Source organism: Saccostrea echinata, unplaced genomic scaffold (genome assembly GCF_033153115.1).
Source record: "Saccostrea echinata isolate AGI-Se365-2 ecotype Australia unplaced genomic scaffold, CSIRO_AGI_Sech_v1 ptg000033l, whole genome shotgun sequence".
Classification (NCBI taxonomy): domain Eukaryota; kingdom Metazoa; phylum Mollusca; class Bivalvia; order Ostreida; family Ostreidae; genus Saccostrea; species Saccostrea echinata.
The window spans coordinates 30,627,311-30,643,671 of record NW_026889782.1 but is presented as its reverse complement, the minus strand read 5'-3'; the positions used below and the strand labels follow the sequence as shown (position 1 = coordinate 30,643,671).

General features: G+C 33.4%; 1 protein-coding gene across 1 annotated transcript in view; it reads left to right on the top strand.

Annotated features, from left to right (window-relative positions):
- The first annotated feature begins 257 nt into the window (after window positions 1–257).
- The window catches only part of LOC133199118 (hydroxysteroid 11-beta-dehydrogenase 1-like protein), a 28,144-nt gene continuing 12,040 nt past the window's right edge, over window positions 258–16,361 (top strand). Inside the window, exons 1-3 of the mRNA XM_061334992.1 lie at window positions 258–365; window positions 5,894–6,051; window positions 7,433–7,533. The gene's annotated coding sequence lies outside the window, so the exon portion shown is untranslated. The remainder of the gene's footprint in view (window positions 366–5,893; window positions 6,052–7,432; window positions 7,534–16,361) is intronic.

Sequence of the window (16,361 nt, the reverse complement as noted above, 5' to 3'; positions counted from 1 at the left end):
CTGATGTTTGATTAAAGAATGTTACTTTTGGATAGTCCAGTACAGACTGATGTTTGATTAGAGGATGATACTTTTAGACAGTCCAGTATAGATTGGTGTTTGATTAGAGGAAGTTGCTTTTGGACAGACCAGTACAGATTGATGTTTTATTAGAGGAGGTTACTTTTGGACAGTCCAGTACAGACTGATGTTTGATTAGAGGAGGTTACTTTTGGACAGACCTGTACAGATTGATGTAGTTTGATGGCAGGAATCTCTTTTATTAGTGATAAGCATCTCGCTTCCTCCCAGTGTAGAAACATTTCATGCAGCCAAACCTTGACTTATTGTAAACAGACTAAGGAGGGTATATCCCATTAACATTAGTAAGTATTTTGAGTAACACTTAGATTATTGACTTTAGAGGGGAAAAAAATCTCAACTGATGATTTAGAAATCAAATCATATCATCCCCTGCAAAAAAAAAAATAATCATTTAATGGATGCATACAATTTTTATTTCTAATAGTAATTTGTTAATTTTTTTCTCCTGTGCATGTTCTAATATTATTATTATTAAAAAAAAAAATAAAATGCTCATTTTTAATTTTATAAATTTTTTTTTTCTTCTGCAAGGACAGTTCAAATGTTGAGGAATTTTGCTGTCTATTATGATTTCAAATTTATTAAAAAGAATTAGAATATCTAATTTCTTATTATATGATTGTAATTCATGGTCATTAAAAATTTTATCAAATTAATTAGCTTATGATTTGATTGTCAAATACACAGTCTATCAAGATCTCGCATGGGTGAATTTATGTTTTCAGTGGTTTTGAATACTATATTTTTTTTAATAATATGTTACAGTATAGGCATATTCCAAGATCATTCAAGTCCATTATAATTCACTGATTTTTCTCTTAACACTTAATTTTAAGCTTCATGAAATTTTAAATTTGTATGTATAAGAACTTTAAAATTAATTTATTTAATATTTAGTTTTTCTTGAATTCACGACTGTATTGAGGATATGGATATATATATATGTTGATAAAAGGGATCACTGCGAGGTACTGTGCTCCTCTTGGCTATCCTGTCAGCGAAGTGTTCACACATAGAATAGGAGAGGCAGAGAGGCAGGAACCCAAGGGATTAATCTTAATTCTCTATCAATGATATACACTCATAATGTATGAAGTGTAATTGTGATATCTCTTCAAACTCTTAAACTTATGCAACTGCACTTAATTTTGACATGATCTCTTATGGGACAAATCTGAGATTTTAAGACCGGTATTCTTTTTCCTGTGTAGTATGATGTAAGATCAGCACTAATTTATTAAGGTCAGAGTACGTTATGGGATGGATACACATTCTGTTCCCACCATGACGTTACATCTGGTCTCTACTTCCTGCGATTTCTCCCGTGTTTTACATCCTATAAATCACCCAGAGTTACAGAATTCCTGGAATTACTTCATTATCTTTTAAAACTGTAGGAAATGATCTGTAAAGTTGGGGAATTTCATGAGTATTATCAATTCATGGAGCATGAAGTCTGCTAAAGATGATAACTTCAGGCCAGGCCAAATTAATTTTTAGCATACCCAAAATATTCAATTCATGGAGCATGAAGTCTGCTTACAATGAAAACTTCAGGCCAGGTCAAATTAATTTTTAGCATACCTAAAGAGTATTCAATTCATTAGCATGAAGTCTACTTATGAAGATAACTTCAAGCCAGGCCAAATTAATTTGCTTATGCTTATAATGAATTGACTCTTACAGTAAAGTGATATTCCTTCCCTGTTGCTTTGAAATATATTGTATACTAAACAGATTTATCAGATAAAGGACAATTGTTCATCCCTGGGACTTCGTAATAAGTGTATTTTACTGTACCCTTAAATGTGACACATGCTAGGTAGGATCCAGGAAATTTTTCAAGAGGAGGAGGGGGGTCCATACCTGTTATGAGGGAGTACCTGAGATTCCAATTCTTGGCTACAATTCTATTAATCTGAATTCAATAATTTTGCACATCGGGGTGGGTGGGTGGTGGTGGTGGTGGTGGGTGACGAGGGGGGGGGGTTCAGCCCCCCCCCTCCCCCCCAAATGGATCTGCTAATAGACTCTTGATTAAGTAAACCCAAAATTTGGTCTTAATTTAACTTCACCCAAAATATGAGTTAGGAGTATTTTTATCTGATTTGATCTAGACTAACTGAATTGGATGGATCTGTTCCAAATTTTTATATTTGACTTGGTGTACTATAGTACTAATATATATATATGTATCATAAAGTATTGTAATGTGGTATTATCCATGCATTTAGGCGAACAGACAACATACTTTTAGATTTCATTGGCAGGGGTAAAAAGTACCTTCTTTCTATCTTAACTATATTAATGTGCAAACTGAAGTTGGATTCTAATGTCCTAAGCAGGAGGTAAAAAATTTGCCATATTAATACGCAGAATAAAGTCTCTGCTTTTAGCCGTGTAGGTGATACTTTTGCAATAAGCATCAGTCGTAAAAAGAAATGGACTCCGCAATGTTAGCAGTGGTTTATTCCAAATCAATAAAGAAAAGCGAAACTAAATCCTAATTGTCTAACACCATGACGCCTTTCTGGGAAGTTTACGACTTCTGTTGGTTTCCAGGAGAAGTGACTAAAGTTAATCTGGGCCTTAGCTGTTCATGGATGAATCATAAAATTCATAAAAATCGGGACATTTTGCACTGGTGTGTCGCTACCAGTTCTGAAGTGTTCCATGATCATTTGATGTGTTAGGTTTATGTGTTCTTTGTTAGGACATGAATTAACAGAATAATGTGTAATATATATTTTAGTATTCCATCTGCTGAAACATGATAATTTAATTAATTAAGGCTCATTGACTACCTGAGAAGAAAGATAACTCTCACTTAAATAATTAACTATCATTTCTTTATGTAGTGGTGAATGAAGTTTAAACAAACAATTTCTGACAAATTTTGCTCACAAAGGTATCATGAAATTATATGCATTTTTCGAAAATCATTATTAGGATAAAACAAAGTTTACATTTACTTTAGTACATGCAGTCAGGGTTATTTTTAAACTTGAGTTAATAAAATGAAATTCCTACAATTTTATTTCATAAATAAGTTTCATAATGTTGAAAGCTATGTCTGTGCTAAATAAAAGCTTTTGATGTTAATTAAGATATTTTTAATTAACAGAATTTTACCAGTAATTAATGTCAAATTAACTGCAATCAATTAAACCTCGTTATCTCGAACTCAGTGTGACCGAGAAAAAACTTTGAGATATCCTAGGATTCGAGATATCTAAGGGTATATTACTTAATAAAAGAATATGGGGTTGGGACTTCCAAATCACTTCGACATATCCATGCATGGTATTCAAGATATCAGTGTTCAAGATACCCAATTTCAGCTGTATTATAGTATGTACACTTTTGATTGAGTTGCATGATCAGTCAGTTAGATGGGTAATTCCCTGTAGAACTAATGGTGTGTGTCCTAAAGAGGACAACATTTACAGGTGTTTGTCTTCCCTGTTATATACATATCAAGTAAAATAGATGTATATACAGTCAGGACAAGAAACACAGGTAAATGATTTGTAACAGGGGCTTAGGGTAATTTGATAAAATTGTAGTTATATTGAATGAAATTATAACTGTTACAGTATTGTTACAAAATTTGAATGATGAATGATGTTATAACTCAGCAATAGTATGTATTGATAATTGTAGCAGTGGTTTGGAAGGTTAGATTATTATTATTTTTTTTTGTAACCGGAAAGGAAAAAATGTATGGTTGGAACGGGAATCATACCTGGGAACCCTGCATCACTAGTCAGGTGCTCCACCTACTGATCTGTCCGGGTAAGATTCCAAGTCCAGCCATACATTTTCTCCTTTTCTGTTATAGTTTTAAGGTTGTATTATTTGTTTAAATTTATAATTAAAAATGTAAAGAGTCTGAGGAGGAATATCCAGTGTACCCCGTTCAATTAATGTCTTGTAGACCAGAATCAAATTTTTCATCCTTTTATACAAAGAAAGTTATATTAATAAAAAATAATTATTTAAGGTATAACTGGGTATAAAACCTGGGTAAACCCTGTATGTATTTATAAAAGGATATCCTGAACATTTCCTTACGAGGGAGAACAATACAGGGCCTCGATGTTTTCTCATGTACAAAGGGTCAAACGTAAACAAATACTATTGTTTCTCCCGAGCCTGAACGAAACAGAACAATTTGTATTAACAGCCGTGTTTAATTCAGAGTCACTCAGTCGTAGGGTAGAAGTGAATAGAAGCGATTTAAATGAAGTTAATCCAGCGCTGTTACATTGGTGATTTCTGTGGTGTTTCAGGAGTTTTACTGTGTTTTCACTTTGGATGACTTTTCTTCACCTCTTATTAAGGTATGACAACTGACAGGTGCCTGTCACGTCTTCTGATTTCTCATCTTTTCTTGTTGCTTTTTGGTTTTTCTTTTATTTGCATTGATATGGAGAACCTGTTTTGTTTGAAATTCAATGTTAATCATAGATATACAGGGAACTCTCAATAACCACCCCCTCTCTCCTTTTCTTTCCATCTACCTCTCTTTCTGCTAGGCTTAAGGCTGCCATTTCACCCGGGTTGAAAATATTTTGTTAATTTACCCTGTCAGATTATGAATGTTTCAGTACACAGTACAGGAAATGCTTACTTCTCCATCCCGACTGTTGTTCCTCCAAGTGTCTTTCTGTCTCTCTTTCTCCCCCCCTCCCCCTCTCTCTTTTCTTCCTCTGTTTCACCCAGGTTGTTTGATATTTTAATTTCTTAATTTCCACACACACAATAGGCTGAATGGAGACCTGTCAGATTTTTAGAGTTTTAATCTACCCGTCAAGTTTTTATCTCAGCTACAATCACTTATTATTTTCTATATAGGAATACAAAGATCAACTTTTAATTTCAGTTTTTTAAAAAATCTATCTGTTAAGAATTTAATTTTTTTTAATTCTCATATGTATAAATGGACTTTTAATACTTGTGCATTTTTGGCTTTCTGTTAAATATTCCTGATCATTTAAAATTTTGACAGTGGTTAAATATGTCAATCCGATATCAGATAATCTAAGACTTAAAGGGTCACCTGAAGGTTTTTAATTAATTGCCCTATTCATTTTCCCATGAGTAAAATCAGCTTCATTAATAAATATTCATTTATTAGATGTACTTGTAAAAAACGTTGAAGGAAAACACCTTGTTGATAGTGATTTCTCATCATAGCTCTTCTTTGCTGAAAGGTTTAAAAAGTCATCCCTTATGGGCATTAGTGAGATTGACTGTCACTTAATTTGTGCTATTTTTACACTCCGTTGACTCTCTTTGGAGTCCCGAGTTAATTATCTGAATTAAACATCCCCCCTACCCCGAAGTCATGACCATATGTGCGCTAGCAGAAAGGTCATTGAGTGCAAGTTTACTCCCACTTTTCTCCTTTGAGGTCTGGGGATTTAATTTTCCTTTGATGTCGAGTTTTGATTAGGTACATATGTTAAGGTATTAGACGTAAGAAAATTTTAACCCTTATGGCTTTTAATGAATGTTGATATATATTTTGACCTAGAAATTCCTTTAAAATATAGATATCATTGAGTGGCTAAATTGATAAACATGTAAGTGATAATGCAGACCTGATTGTTTGATGTTTTACTGATGTAAATTTTAGCTTAAGAGCTTAGACTTTTGTATCAAGGAGGTTGTTTCAATGAAAAACAAGGGTATATATTTCTGTATAAGTCTAATTATAATTATTTCTTTAAAATCCATCTGAACACTCTTACTATGTAGCAATGTGAAGACAATGACTAAATTGTAATATTTCATGATTTTTAAGGAACTGATCGAGCTTTGCTGAGAACTTTTGGCCAGCACTGTCACTGCAGTGATTTTCAGTTGAACTTGATGTTGTTGCAGAGAGGATTACAAAGATGATCAAAAATAGGAGGCAACTTTTGTGAGATTCTGTACTACAGATTATAAAGCAGTTTCAAGGTAACGTATGTCCCCCATTTTTGGCATTTTTAGGAACTAAATTTAAGAAGCAAAAATTATAATTTTGAAGTTTTAAGATAAATAATAGGTAAAAGATAATGATAAGAATTGACATGTAAATGTAGAAAGATCTGGGAATCAATCAGATGAGGGGAGACCACTCTAGACATCAGACATGGGAGACAACTCTAGACATCTGACATGGGAGACAACTCTAGACATCTGACAGGGGAGACAACTCTAGAAATCTGACAGGGGAGACCACTGTAGATTGTAATCAGGGGGAGATCACTTAAGATATCAGACTCGGGAAATCACTGTAGATGTCGGACAGGGATATCACTGTTGGGAACAATCGGGGAGAATATTGTTACACACAAACTGTAAAGATTATTTTAGACATTTGTTTATTAAGATGTGATTGAAGTAAAAAAAAAAGTGCAAACTTCTTTTTCTTTTCAAAAATGATCGTTGAATGACAAATATATGTGGCGAGTCATCAGAAAAATAATGTAAATATAAGATATGAATTTAATTTTTGAAAATTCATGAGGTACATGAACTACAATGCTTCATGCCTGCATATTTATCATGAAGTGCTAACACGCTTCGTGAAATATGCCTGTGTGAGGCGTTGTTCATGTTCTCATGAATTCTCAAAAATTAAAATTTATCTCTTAAACTTCTGAGGACATCTTGATTCACAAGGTCATGTTAATTACTTTTGAAAAGACCTTGATTTACAAGGTCATGTTAATTACTTCTGAAAAGACCTTGATTTACAAGGTCATGTTAATTACTTCTTAATTCAAAATTTTACAAGAAGTCCATTTAGCAGAGGAAGAGAGAGATGAAAAATGTATTTAAATCTACTCATATTTGATATATTGAAAATGAAGGTATGAACATATTTTATCTGACATTAAGGTAGCTTTAAACATCTTTCAATAAAGCCCTTTGTGTAATATTACACGTTTTATTGTCAGAAAAGTCATCTCTTAACAAAGTAAGGATCATTTTAAGTACCGGTATGTCCTTCCATCAGTCATTTCATAAAGTCGACGTCGTGTTACAGACATAGTACTTAATATCTTGGTCAGCTTTGAATCACATTCCATGACTTGCTGAAGAGAACTTCCTTTCAGTAAAGATGATCTTAGGGCAGGCACTTGCTGCCTCTTAAGTATTTTATGTCGCACTGTTACGACAGAGATTTTTATCATTGCAAACATTTTTTATACAGGTTGTAATAAGATGCATTTTCTGTTTGAAAATAATTCAAATAAAAAAAAAAAACATATTTCAAAATCTTAAATATGTTTACATTTGGGATGAAGAATGATTATCCAGCCATTTTTATTACCTAATTTTTCTCCAACAGGAATGAAGGATGTGATACAGATTTTAAAGAAGGAATTTATTGTGGAGAGTTTCACAAAGGGAGACTACTCTGGTATTTAGAGACACTGCTGGGAATTTCTGGTAAGCCTAAATAATTGTATTGAATTATCTATTTATAAGTCACTTTTTTATTTATTTATGGTTCGTGAAAATGAGAGAACGAATTCAGATTCTTTTCTGAAATGAACAATATAAAATTTCAATGGATTCTAATACCGGTATATATATATATATATATATATATATATATATATATGTATATATATATATCATCTAAGTCAAAGTGGTAGACAAATTTTCATGATGCCAGCATCAGTCCTTGGGGCATTTTAGGTGGGTCAAGGGTAGTATCTGGTTGGGGGGGTCTTAGTGGTGAAGCCCCCATAGGCTCCTGAAAATTAACAATTAGTAATTAAAACTTTGTTTTGAAAAATAAATGACTCTAATTTTACCTTTATTACAACTATGTGATGTCTGGACATCTAGGATGCAAACTTTTGTATGACTATAAGGACTTGTTCAAATGATTTATCTTAATAAGCATCCTGGAATAAAATTTCATTTATTTGATTTAAAAATTTATATGGGGTGGAGAAAAAACAAAACTAAAATGCTTAATTCTGTTTGGAATTCGTGTTCTAGGAATTTGGTCATGACCTGGTCTCATACAGTACAAACAAGGGTAAAGTAATTAATTATTATTGTTGATTATTTGTTAACGAGGACACCCTCGTTAGACACTGACAACTTAACGATTCTCAGATACATGTGAAATAGCATGCATTGACAGTTATTACACAGTGGACACTTCTGACATGATCTTGTGTCCACCTATCATATTTACCACAGATACCAAATGTGTTTTGTTCCTCCATATTGCTGCCATTGTGTCCGCACTGAAAAATTTGGAGAAAATACATTTTTATCATATGACCAAGTCTTCACTGTCATATTTTATTAATATAGGTAATTTTTTTTCGTCGGTCATATTTTGACTGACATGCTGACCTAACAATTCTAAACATACCTCATGAAAAGCTGCTGCAATTGTTTGTTACATATAAGTTATGAACAAAATTGGAAGAGACAAAAATAAGCATGCAGGAGTCAAATCTTATACTATATTATATACAGAGTTGGGACCTGATTTTTCTTTTCTTTCTTTTTCACTTGATTGAGAGAGAATTATTGATTTGAGGTAAATTTCGACAAGGTTAATTATCATAGTTAGGACACTTCCTTGAAATATAAGCAAAGTCAAAGAGCATTCCTGATGTGGACTCTGTGTCTTCACAATGCTTGATTCGGTGAAGTGTTTATTGATTGAAGGTAATCCGTAAGGAAGTGTGAAGACTGATCCTTAATTAATGGTCTAATGAGAAGTCTTAAAAGTAACATCAATGATTAATTAATGATCTAGTGATTTTAAGCCCGTGTTTTAAGGTGATGTTGCAAAGAATTTGGAAATTCAATGTTTCGTATGCAAGAAGAGGTAAAAATTATGTTTGTTCTAGGAGTTGGTGTGAAATATGAGATAATAATTATTCTATTATTATGAATGTTTTTAATATCCCTGCTGTTATGGAAATAGAGTAATCTTACTTCAAAGTACCGTATATACTCGCCTATAAGTCGGTCCGCCTATAAGTCTGTTGTATTTTTAAAGCTTAAATTAGAGGGATTGACTCGCTAAAATATAAATCTTTTTATAACTCGCGTGTAAGTCAGAAAAAGAGTTTTGCACCAAAGTTTAACTCCCAAAAAACCGACTTGTAGGCGAGTATATACGGTATTTTAGAAATAACTGACAGATGATATATAAACTATTTACCAAGGCAAAAGAATTTTAAACTTGTAATTACTCATTGTCCTGAACTAATTAATATTTGCAAATATTTCAATTAAGACAATACAGAAAGCTATGTATTTTAAAAACAGAAAAAAATTAAAAATTGTAATTTTTAGGGCAAGCATAAAATCATATGAATTTATTCTTATGTGGAAAAAAAAGTAAGTTTCAAGAACTATTATGTTGAAATAATAAAACCTTTTAATAATTTCATAATGTTTTAACATTGCACAATTAGCTTTTTCACGACAACTGTGATACTGCTCTTTTTTTTGATTACAGATAATTAAATGATGTATCATAATATTAAACAATTGCTTTTACATCATATTTCACCAAAAAATATCATTTTGCCCTGCAAAAGAGCTGTGCCACAGTTATTGTCTATTTAAATTCCTCTCTTCCAAAATCAAAAAAATTTTCTTTCATCAAATTAAAAAAAAATTTATTTGTGTTTAGTGACTTAGAAATGGCATATGTTACATAAGATTCCAGCATCAGGTGCCTGGTTATGATTCTCTTTTATCATCACTCCTCTCTATATTTTTCATCTGTCTGAATTCATTATTAATTTCAAGAATGTCTGAAGTATCTTTTTGGCTTTTTCTTTTTCTCCATTTTGAAGAATCTGTTTCAAAATCACACCTTCTTTTTTAGTACTGTCAATCCTTGGAAATTAGAAGGAGTTGATTGTCCATTCATTTTTTTTAAAGTCCCAACCAGAGAGTTTTGTTATCTTCAAGTTGTAAACCAACATGATAAAACATGAAGAGGTAACTGGAGAAAGTAACTTACATACTGATTGAATAAATAAAGTGTGGAATATTTCAACTTAATACCATAACACATATTAGCCCTGCTTTCCCATTTCATCCACTTGGAAACTAAAATGAAAAATTCTGAAGAAATATACTGAGGCTAAGAATTAAGGTTTACAAGATAACAAAAAAGAGGAGGGGTTCAATTTATTATGGTCTTCTGAATCAGTTGAAACTTAATATATATAGTTTTGTGTCACAGTAGTGATGACATGAGGTCCTGTGTCACAGTAGCAGGCCTCAAAATAATTGATGGCCTGCTGGTCTGGGGCCAGTGAATTTTCAATCTGGGCTAGTACATTGCAAAGGGCATGTGCCCTTTGGGTCAGCATTTTTTTTATGCATAATGAAATTCATTCACGGTGGGGCTAGTTAACTTGACAGGGTTGTGTGTCCCAACTTCTACTGTTTCTTGTTTTGTTAAGTTGCACTTCTAAGTATGAAATATAAAAAAAATATTACTAGTATTATTAATATGTTTTTTGGGCCAGTCTTTTTAAAATCTACTGGCCCAGTGGGACAGTGAAAGTACTAAGCTGACAAGTAAAAATTTAAGGTAATAGCCCGAGTGACCAGTAAACAAAAATAATTATTTCTAGCCTTGAGTAGGTGATGACATGTGGTCCTATGTCATAGTAGGTGTTGACATGAGGTCCTGTGTCACAGTAGGTGCTGACATTAGGTCCTGTGTCATAGTAGGTGTTGACATGAGGTCCTGTGTCACAGTAGGTGTTGACATTAGGTCCTGTGTCACAATAGGTGTTGACATGAGGTCCTTTGTTACAGTAGGTGATGAGATGAGGTCCTGTGTTACAGTAGGTGTTGACATGAGGTCCTGTGTCACAGTAGGTGCTGACATTAGGTCCTGTGTCACAATAGGTGTTGACACGAGGTCCTGTGTCACAGTAGGTGCTTACACAAGATCCTATGTTACAATAGGTGCTGACACACGGTCCTGTGTTACAGTAGATGTTGACTTGAGGTCCTGTGTTACAGTAGGTGATGAGATGAGGTCCTGTGTTACAGTAGGTGTTGACATGAGGTCCTGTGTCACAGTAGGTGCTGACATTAGGTCCTGTGTCACAATAGGTGTTGACATGAGGTCCTGTGTTACAGTAGGTGATGAGATGAGGTCCTGTGTTACAGTAGGTGTTGACATGATGTCCTGTGTCATGGTAGATGCTGACATTAGGTCCTGTGTCACAATAGGTGTTGACATGATGTCCTGTGTTACAGAAGGTGTTGACATAAGGTCCTGTGTTACAGTAGGTGTTGACATGAGGTCCTGTGTTACAGTAGGTGCTGACATAAGGTCCTGTGTCACAGTAGGTGTTGACACTAGGTCCTGTGTCACAGAAGTGGCTGACACAAGGTCCTATGTCAAAGTAGGTGCAGACATTAGGTCCTGTGTTACAGTAGGTGCTAATATATGAGGTCCTCTGTTAAAGTAACTGATGACACGAGGTCCTGTGTTAGAGTAGGTGATGACATGAGGTCCTGTGTCACAAGAGTGCGAAAAATCTCTCACACTGCTCAATTAATGGCCTTCATTAATTAAGGACTGAGCACTGATCTGAATTTTCAGACCTCCACCTACATATGAATCAGGTGTCATTCTAAAATAAGTGAAACAATCATGAAGGTACATAAAGTCAATAAACAAACAAAACAAGATGTGTTTGTGAAACACTGATGCCCTTGTATGGCAACTTAAAGCAAAGGTTAAACTTTCTCAAATGCAATTCAAATATGTTGGTACCCAAAGTAAGGTCTTGTCTGTAGGAATATACCTGTGAAATATGAAAGCCCCAGCAGCAACTATTGAATAGATATGGAAAAGGTTAAAGTTTTTCAAAATTAAGTCAAACATCAAGGTCAAGGTCAAATGGTCAAAATTAGTGGTGCCCAAAGAGAGGCCTTCTGACCAGAAATACAAGTGAATATGAAAGGCCTAGCACCAACTGTTCATAAATACAGCAAAGGTTTAAGTTTCTCAAAAGTACGTCAAGGTCAAAGTTGTTGGTATCCAAAGGAATGTCTTGTCACAAGGATTACAGATGTGAAGTATGAAAGTCCTAGCACCAATTGTTCAAAAGTTATGGCCAAGGTTAAAGTTGGGTAAAATTTTGCAAAACTTGGTCAAACTCCAAGGTCAAGGTCAAAAGGACAAATATGGTGGTACCCAAAGAATACAAGGAATACACATGTTAAATATGAAAGCCATAGCTCCAACCAATCAAAATTCATGGACAATGTTTAAGTTTTTGCTGACAAACAGACAGCTAGACGGACGGACGGATGGAGAGGTAAAAAACTATATACCCCCGAATTTTCGATTACTGGGGCATAAAAATATATAAAACTTCTATTTTATTTATATTTTTAGCCTATATAATAATTATAGATAGAGTACATTCAACTTGATTGTGTAACATTGTAATGTCTTGCAGAATTTTCTGCACAGTAGGCAATGTATGGCATATGGTCACCACCCTGTGTCAGCATAACATTATTTCAGCTATAAGCTGCTTTAAGGTGGAGTCTAATCACTTTATGTTTCCTGCACTGATAAAGGAGCCTCAAGTTTAGTGAGCAGTGCGTGCTGTTAGATATCCTAGAGAAATCACTAAGTCAAATCGTGCAGTCATTGAGATTTCAAGGGAATGAAAAGGACATTTTAACTTTGTTATTTTTGAAAAAATGAAAAAAAAAAATTGAAGGACCACATTGAATTTATCTAGATGCACATGAATGATTGGTATATTTGATATTTTATGTATCTCTGATTGCAACTTTTACAGTTCTTTCCATTTTAAATTGCTTAATTTCTGACTGCTGCTTTGGTGCAAAGGGCAGTTTTCCATTTTTTTGGTGTGATAATTTCTATTTTAACACACCTTATTAATAGCTAAGTGAAGAGAAATTCATTGTTTGATAGAAAGTTTGAAATACAAATATGTCAATATAATTCTGATTTTTTGATTGTCATAAAAAAAAATTGGAAAAAAAAAACCCTTGATCAGTGAAAAAAGTGCTATGCATGTGCATAAAATACCAGTGGAGGTTGAATAGGTAAAAAAAAGGCTGTTTCATACAGACATGCTTAAAATAAGGAATTCCACTGTAAATGCTTGTAACATTAGCCCATTAAATGATGAAGCAGATTAATTAACATTGACTCAGAATCTTTTGTGTTAGGAGATAAAAAAAATTCAGGAGCACCTAGAGAAGGTTCCTTAAGATGCTTGTGTAAGAATCTTCTGTTGATAAAGGTGTATACCACAGTAAATTACCCCTGTAGTCAGCCCATTAAGGAGATAAGCCTGTTACCAGCGGGACAGGCCATTGATCGCAAAAAATAAAACCAGCTCTCTCCATCTCTGTATTAAAGGGGCGGTCAGGCTATCGGAGAGGATAGTGTTCAGGAAATTCCTCCCAGGTGTAGACTATTTAAATCGTATGTGCTTCTATTCTTAGGCGTAATGTATTCTCAATTCGTCTTTTATCCCCTGTTTAGAAGAATAATTATCAAACATAATTTACAGCATTTAGATTTCTTCTGTCTGTTTTAAATTTAAGAATATATAGTTTTAAGAAAGAAGATAATTAGAAAATTGCTTGCTGTAATATTCTATTTAGTTATTGTGGAAAGTTAACTTTTCAAAAAAATGATCAGGTTTAAATGAGTATTTTTAACAAGAAATACCCCTACAAGTTAAATGTTTATCCTTATGAAACTATAAATATTAAGCAATTCCCTCCCTCCCCCCCTCACTTTCAACCCCCCCCCCCCCCCCCACACACACACACCTTATGAATTATTTTAATGTTCAAGCATGGTGAAGAAATGGCAATTAAAACTTAGACCACATATATGTAATTTAAACATTGCATTAACATACAAGGTTTTGGTGTTGTATGAACAGTGAAAGTTACGGTGACGTATTACTTGTATTGACAATATGTGCTGTGCTCCATTCAGTTCCTCTGAGATTTAAAGTACTTTACATACATAGCGATATACACCACAGGTTTATTGATATACTCAATAAATGCCCCAGCAGAGATCTAATGAACTGAAATGAATGAAAGGGGAATTTAAATTTTTACTTCTCTATAAAGATGGAATTGTTAATTTTGAAATCTGTATTGAGTTCCTGAGTAATGGGTATTATAATATATAAAGTATATATATATAGGTAATAATTAAATCTCTCTGGATGTAAGATATAAAGTCTAATTTTTTTTAATATTAGACATAATTTTGTTGTTACATTATGGGTCCATTTTTATGTTGACACACGGGGGGACATTGTAATGTGAGATATAGCAGTGTATGGAGATTTTCTGTTTGACTGGTATGCTGTTTACTTATATGAAGTTATTAAAATCTCTCTCTCTCTTATTTTTATGTCATTCTCTCTGTCCTAGCTGTCACTTTTTCCTTTTTGCCCCTCTCTCTCTCTCTCTGTCATATTTCTGTCATTCTCTTTATCTGTCCAGTCACTCCCCCCCCTCTCTCTGTCAATGCCTCTGTTTTTCTCTCACACACACACACACACGCTCAATCTTTCTGTGTGTCACTCTATCAATCTCTCTTTCCTTCCTTGTATTTTCTTATGTATGCCATTTTCTCTCTCTCTCTCTCTCTCTCTCTCTCTCTCTATATATCTATATATATTTCTGTATCTCGTCCTCTTTGTCTATTTCAACTCCCACTCTGTATCAATCTGTCTCCCTCTTCCTTTTTTATGTTTTTCCGTTTCTTCCTCTTCATTTCTCTGTACATGTCTCACTCTCTGAAGATCTCAGTCTATCATTCTCTCCTATAAAATTTTTGCTGTCAATCTCTCCAATAATTTTTGAAAAGTAAATAATTGTTTCATTAGAAGAAAATGTTTTATAACTTCAAAGCCAGCTTCTTATATACTTTGATCAGGTGGCCATGGTGCTGACTCTGGCATTTTGGAATTTTAAGTAATGACTTATTGCTTGACCAGAAAGTTCATTCTAATCTTTAATATGGTGGAGTTGTACTCGACTGATTTCTATTTTCTTACATTGAAGAAGTGTTTTATGAGAAAAAGAATTGATTAATTAGAAGATGAGATTGATATTTTGTTTAAGTTTAAAGTAGAAGTGACCAACCAATGTGTTCCTTCAGTCTGAATTACACATATTTAATGAGATTCAGAAACCTTTTAGAAAAAATAATTCACTGTAAAAGTACTTGTTTTTGAAGTTATCATATTTGAGCATCTTTTATGCTACTTGTCCTCTAAGTGAAAAACCAGTCGTATTCCACTGGTTAAGCACGCCAACCAGAATACAGTACTTAATAATGCACAAAGTGTATAATTATTTAATAATAATAATAATTAAGTTACAACTGTGACATATATGCTGTTATACAGTACTTTGGTTTCTCAAACACTGATACCGAATCTCGACACTGATCTCGAACACCATGGATAATGTTTAAGTGATTTGAAATTCCCAACCACTAATTCTTTAAGTGTTTTACCCCTGATATAATGAATTCATGGATATCTCAATTTTTTTTCTCTGTCCCATTGAGTTCCGAATATCAAGGTTTGACTGTGTGTTACAGTAAAACATTAATATAAATAGTCTCAGAGACTCTCTGAAGCAGTGGGATTTTTGTTTTTACTTACTAGGAAAAATGAAGACCAATTTCTGATATGTAATATAAATTGTTGTTAACACTTAAACTGGTTATAAACACAAGTATGAAATTTAAAGATCCGGACACATGAACATTGATGAAGTCTGACAAATATTGATACAGGTAACTCCGGTAAGTCATATACCTACCTGTGTGAAAGTCCTTCAAATATTGTCAAAAATCCGTGTTATGTTGACAAACGAGAGGTGTATTTACCTGTTCATTGTTTATTTAATAAATCATCAACTGGGACATTTTTTTTCCAATAACAGTTCAATTTGAAAGATCATTATAAAGATACATATTATGCTTTAAAAAAATCCTGTGTAGGAAATTAAGATTCATAAACAAAAATAACTGGATTCCTTACCCACCACTTCTCCTTTATTCTTGCTTTAAGAGGGGTCTCCAGTCAAAGCTTAATTGCCACATTTAAAAATGACATGATAAAATACTCATTTCATCAAAGAGGAAGTATTTAAACAATAGATATCTACATTAGAAAAAAGGACAATAAATTTTGTAATATTTTCAATGAAGTCGCATGTGGAAACAC